Below are 7,117 nucleotides of genomic sequence, written 5' to 3'. Positions count from 1 at the left end.
TTCATTTTATACATCCTATACTTTGAAAAAGGAATTTTAATAAATTTTATTCCACAACCTTAAATACAAACAACATGATTAAACTTGCATTTAATCACACCATTATTAGGCTTATCTCTTATATCTGACTAGATCCCAAATTTTTAGATCAGTTGAAATTTGTTTCTTCAGTCAAAAACATCTATCCTGATATCGCTTTTGTTTACGACTAACTTGAGTAATTGAATTGAATATTTTCGATAAGAAAAAATACATCAAATCAATGTTTGATTTAGAAATAGAATTATATGTAATATAAATCAAGATTCCAAGTAATTTAATTACAGAATTATATAAATATAATTTATAGATATCTCAACTAATTTCTGCATCTCTTTTTTTAGTCAACCTTACATGAATTAATTTGATATTTTTTATTTTTTGATAATATAGAATCAATCAAAGTTATCATAATAAAATTTGTGAAACTTTGAATAAGAGTTCAGTAAATACTTTGTTTAGAAGACAAAATACACAAGTTGATAGTTGAACATGCTACTCATCTCTATTTTATTACATTTATTTTGTTGTTTACATGGACCATGTGATGTCATTGTATGGAGATAAGAGGTTCTCTATGAGGAAAAAAATGCCCTCCCACAACTTTGCACTAGTAAGAGAAAGCAAATGGCGAGAAAGATAGATTGCACTTGTAAGGGAAAGCAATATCCTTCTCTATCTTCACACTTTAATAAAAAACTTGTGTGAATGCTGCCACCTACTCTCTCTTAAAGAGGAATAACATATGCTTTTATAGTCTTAGTTTTCGAAGTCGAAATGTCTCTTGTTAAGCACTATCCATAAGCAAGACTTCCCAATAAAGATAGACAAGGCCCTAAGGATTTTGCTCACATTGTGATAATATCTTACAAGGCAACCAAGGGATGAGGAAGAATCAATAATTCAATCTTCATTCAAAGCATGTCTTGATGTCAGACGTCGTCAGGGACGTCATCCGGTCGACACCGAATATGATGGTTCGGTGGCGATAAGGGATGATGGTATCGAACGTCGACAGTGTCATTGTCCGACGGATGAACCCTAACGGGTCGATGTAACTACGATGGGAAGATGAGTGACCTACATGTCGTACGTGCAGGCTCCGACTCGAGGGAGGCTGATATGATACCGGGCTGCATTTATGAGCGGCGGAAGCCCAAACAACATCAGCAGCCCACAAGCCCAACAGCAACCCTAACTTAAGGGTTGTGGAGAAAGAAGAGAGGCAGCTTGAATCACCGTGAGTCTCTTTTCTCTCTCATTTCCCTAGCGTACCTTGTTGCTGGCCTCCCTTGCTCACCTCTCACTCCTACTGCCCCTGCAGAAGTTCTTACCTACACTAGAGGACGCTACTCTCACCCAGAAGCGACGCTCTTCCCGTTTCCCCTGAAGATCCCCCTTGTTTCTTCTCTTTCTATCTTCCCGATATATTGTTCTCTTTTGAAACCTGGATTGGTACCTCTCCTCCAGGCATTGACGAAGCCTGTGAGAAGGGGACAATACCTTCTATTGCTAAAATAGAGTCACTATTTTGAGGGTTCATATCAGAGGCCTTGAGTTCCAAGCTTGGATGTGGTCACCGGATGACCGCGGCGGTGGCCTTTCGAACCTCGTCGGAGTGACGAAGGTGACAACGGCCGAACGGAATCAATCCGTAGGGCTCGCACACAGCGGACGGTCTCGTCTGTACCGGCAAGACACTCAAATATCATAGTTTTCTCTCAATTTGCCTCTCTCACTACCTAGCCCAAGCGCGGTGGAGTCGAGACGAAAGTATGCTGCAAAAGGTAAATAAACGAGCGTCATGAGAGGATGGCATACCTCATCGGTGTGGCTCGCGGTGCAGAACTTCGTCGACGCCACCAGCGAGTGGGAGCAGGTGGAGCGGAGAGATGCCGGAGAGGGTATGGTGGCTCGACGAACGATAGATGATGTCAGAGCTATAGATAAAGGTTGGAGGAGAGGAGACGATGGAGCTACCCACGATGGCGACACAGCTCGAGCAACTTTGCTGGTCCCGTCCAGGCGAACATAGGATAGTTGATACAGGCAGGTCGTTAACAGGTGCGAGCAGCAACGATCATTCACCTGCGGATGGGTAATCCCTGTAGCGCCAATAACCGATGGCGAGTCCAGCCGTCAGGTACCAGCAGCTCGCGATTCAGAACCCCAAGGGTCCACAACCAGATCTTGTCAACTTCCGTTCAATAGGCTCACGGCCGACACAAGTTCCCGAAGTCAGCTGAGCTTTCGGCTGGAACAGGGTCCCGATCAAGTTAAATTGGCCGAGCAAACTCCAGGTCAAGTGAATTCACGATTAGGTTGGTTTCCAATCATTCGAGTCCAACCAGACCCAACTTCCCAATCGGCCGATCCCTCAACCAGACGAGATTCCGAATCGAACTGAATAATTGGCCGAAGGAAATCACAGGTTGGATGAAACAACGATCAGGTAAGACTCCTGGTCGATTGGATTTCCGTCGGAGGAATTTCACAATCAGGTAGGAATTCCAATCAGACGGAATAACGTCTGAGCAAAACCCAAGGTTGAGTGAGCGCTCGACCAGGCTAGAACCCCGGTCAATTTGAGACATGGTCCGAACGGCCGAGAATCCTGGGCCTTGGGGTGAACCAGGCAGCGGCAAGAGTCGTTTTCGGCTTCAACAATAGCCAAATAAGTTGCGCGACGGCCGTTGACAGATCCAGGTGCAGGGTCTTCCAGGCCGTTGAGAGTGGAGAATCGAATTCTGAACGTACTGGTGCCGTGAAGTTACACCAGGCTGAATGGCAGGGTGGACGTGCGGGCGACCGTTGTTCTGCGATTGCCGCGAGAACGCCTGGTTCAACCGCCAACCATGGACAAAGAAATTCTTCCCGGGAGAAGAGAACCGAGTTGAAAGCTTGAGAGGGAGGGAGACCAAGAGAGAATGAACAACGGTTTCTTTTTCTTCTTCCTGGTCTAAGGATTAGTGCGCCCCCCTCTTCCCTTATAAAGGGGAAAGGGATGGGCCCTTAAGTGGGTCAACAAAAGGGCAGGGGGAATAGGATCATTAGGAGAGCCCTTATATAAATGGGCTCCTCCATTACAAAGTAAAAGAAAGAAAAGCACAAAAGGAAACAAGGGGGACGTACGGGACGAGACACAAATGCGACGAGAACACAACGACGCGACGAAAAACACGAAACATGAGAAAGACAAAGAAAACAAAGGTGATAATTCGAGCATCTCTTCACCCGATCTTCGACGACGGTGTCGGTGATGCGGACAACGTCGTCGACGATCTTCGATGGCGTGCGCCATCATGTCTGGGTTTCTTTTCACTTGGTGATGCATACTTGATTTCAGGTTGATCAAAGGGATGCTACAAGTTTAGATAAGAGGAGAATTAAGAAACATTTGAAGGGAAAGAGAAGAAGAAACAATATGAGGTTTGATTCATCAAAGGGCACCAAATTCCATTCATATGCATGGTAGGTCTTTGAGGAAAGAGAAGATTTTAAAATATAGATTGAGAAAAGATACAAGAGATTGAGAAGCAAAGAGGTGAGAAATATTTAACAGAAAATGAGAGGAAGTTGAAGATTGAAGGGAGAATAGAAAGAGAGGGTATTGAAAAAGAGAAGTTCAATTTTTCATATCATCTTGAATACATATCTTTTTGAGTACCCAGTTTACTGAGCATATATCTTCCATACATATTATATTGAACACAAATTATCTGTTAAAGACTTGTGCTTGACATTGATATTTGTTTCTGAGCTTGCTTCATTATTAATTGAACTCTTAACAAAATTTAGGTGATCGTGAACATCATCTAGACTAGAATAAGTGAGTAAAGAGCAACCTATGAGAAGGTGGAAAACTTGCACATCCAACAAAGCTAAGAGGGCTATGGACGTCAAATTGTTCACCAATTTTTTTTATTTTTTGGTATCTTGTGTCTTCCCTTTTACCAAGTATATTTGTTTTGGGGGCATTAAAAGATTTCAAAAACCTAAGGTTGGATATCTCTGGGACTGGAATAAGGGACAATCCCATACCTGTATAAAAATCTGCGTCTTGACCCCCTTCAAGCATCCTACCTCAGATAGGTACAGAATAATATATCTAGAATAACTTAAACTAGAAAATTTAAAACTTAGATAGGTACATTAATACCTTAGATAGGTACATTATACAATAACAAGTAGAAATGAAGATGGATTTATAGATTTAAATAGTGACTTATGATAGGATTAAAATCAGACTACAAAGCAAGTGTCAAAGAAAACTCAAAATGTCCAAGTATCACAAGTTCTCTTATGAAAGTCCTCAATGAGAATAAATTTAAATTTGGTTCACATGTTCATTTAAACCAGCTCAAACCAATCCTTGACTTCAGATGACGATTAGTGTTTATCCAGAAGACGCTCGCAATATCTAGATCACCCTAATTAAAATGATTTAAATAGAAAGATGAACAGATGGAGCCCCTATTTCTGTGCACTTCTCTGATTCATATCCACTATGTTAACACAAATTATGATCATCCAAGCCTTTTTTAGAACCTTCCTTATAGTGTTGAGTGTTATCTTGATATTTTTGAGCCTAGTATTTGCCCAAGCTTTAAAGAGTCTGTTGCAGATTTTGAGTTCAAGGATATTGCAAAAGTGATGAATATTTGCTTTATGTTCGGACCGAGGAGGAAGATCTGTATTACATAAATGACAGAAGCTGCCTCTAAGAGATTTCCTCATGGATCTAGGATCATATATTAGTCTTTGTGCAATTAAATATGTTGTTTAGCCAAAGGGTTTGCAGTGCAGGGGTGGAATGAGACGGCTCATCCCTTGAGTATCTACTCTTCACACAGAATGAGTCAAACATATGTAGTTCAGTATTTTGATATCTTTCGTTGACCATACAGCACTGCGTATTCAAATTTCAACTAGTTTAATACTGTGTTGGAAACACACAAAAGGATGTTTACTATAAAAACATAACCCATTTCTTAAAATAAGTTACAAAACTGGATAGTTTTCATCAACTAAGGAACGTATGGTCATTTCACGAATTTAAGATGATTCTTATAAAATTAATTGTTATATATGTGAAATTAAAACATATGTGATTGAAAAATTAACCTGAAATGTGTGCATAAATTTTCGTGTGTCATTTAGATACTCTTGCGCGGCTACTAAGCTGCTCATTCAACCCTCTAACCCATTCCATATAAATATTAAAAATTATCTTCCTGCAGTACGTGCAAATACTAACCTATATATATTATGCCTCATCTATAACTTGCCACAGTGATAAAAAAATCCCTATAACCACATAATATTCTAAAAAAGACACCCATAATATTATTTCCATTTTATTTTTCTTTTTCCTTTCACTTTTTTGAAAAGGGTTGGACAAAACTAAAATATTTACCAAAAAGGAAGTATTTATCAGAAAATTATTCTCGATAAATTCATCCAATTCTTATGAGAAAAGGAACAAATAGAATGGCCATATGTAAATGAAAACGAGATGGGTAATGACAATGGAAACAAATCCAACTAAGATAATGATATCACAAAAGGGAAAAAGAGACAAAAATTTGGAGTAAAACATATTATAAGTATTTTGGAATGATGGGATATTGCTGGGTTCCAACAAGGCTAAGCAATGATGGATAAAATTGTGTAAGGTAGGATAGGAAAATAGGTGAAGAGAAAACATATATTGGTTTTTAAGATAGCTTTAGATGCCTCAAGCAAAAGTTATTCTTGGATATGACTTCAAGTAATGGTAATCGCTACCTTAAAAATGAGTCCAACTAATGGATATCCAAAATATAAAGAATGACTGGATACTGGAAGATAATATGAAAGAGTTTTTCATTCAGCAATCAGCCTAGGAAAATATTAATTCAACCCTTTGATTTTATTGTTTCTTGTTTACACTACCAGATATTCTAGCCATTAAGGAGGAGACCAATAAGGCTACATGATGGCTCATATAATCAGGGGGTGTATTGAACTGGTACAAGAGCATAACTTCTATATACTTACTTCAAGGAATTAAGCTAATAAAATCTCCCAGGTGTTGTTATATTAAAATTTATGAGAGGAAAGAATCAATATTTTTAGGATATTAATTTTTCATGTACTTAAATTTAAGCAAGAATTAAAAAAATGAAAAATAGAAATAATTTTCCTTACCCTGTACTTAAAACATGCATTTTTCCTAATGTAAGAAGACATTACAAGAGAAAAATTTAAATACAAAGCCTTTGTTCCTTATCCGCATTCATCTTTGTGAATAGAAAAAATATCATTGACTCACACTTGTGCAGCTTGTATCCACGGCAAAGTCTTAACAACTAAAGTAGATGTACTAGAAACAAACTGGCGGAATGATAGTGGCTTTATAGAAGACATTTATTAAGTGTAAAATAGACAAATATAATAGAACATAAAGTACAATTGATTTTCAAAGTTAATACCGGAAGGCCATATTAATAAAAATTCTAAAATTAGAAAAATTAGGCAATATCATATTTCAAGATCACTAAGGTCTATTAAAATATCTGTTGGTCGATGTTATAACTTTATAACATCTCTGGATGACTTTTATAATGTGGAATATTTGTCCATTTTCTTGAATGATTGACCTGTATTTGTATCAAAAATCAGAACAGCTTTCTAAAAGAAACATTAACCATGACAACTGCCCCATCTTATTGGACTTTCAGATTTCTTGAGAATATTTTAAATCAGGTGTTATAAATCCAAAATTTATCGTTCTCATAAAAAAATTATATTTAGATTTCTATGATGAATTTTTTTCATTTTAGCTTCTCAGTAAGAAAGATGGTCAATCTTCACTAGAAGATGACATTGTATAGAGAAACATCTCTGGATGACTTTTATAATGTGTTTTATTTGCCCATAAAGCATCATGAAATTTCTAGATATAATATTTGCCATTTCAGTGTATAATCATAAAGGATCTTTGGAAAATTGTGCACAAGCTTGAGGACATAGAATAGCTTTAGTTTTATTGACTTATGATGGTCTTATTGTGTATGGTATGAGGTTTCAATCTTAT

Source organism: Wolffia australiana, chromosome 2 (assembly GCF_029677425.1).
Source record: "Wolffia australiana isolate 7733 chromosome 2, ASM2967742v1".
NCBI lineage: Eukaryota > Viridiplantae > Streptophyta > Magnoliopsida > Alismatales > Araceae > Wolffia > Wolffia australiana.
Note: the sequence above shows the minus strand (reverse complement) of the source record.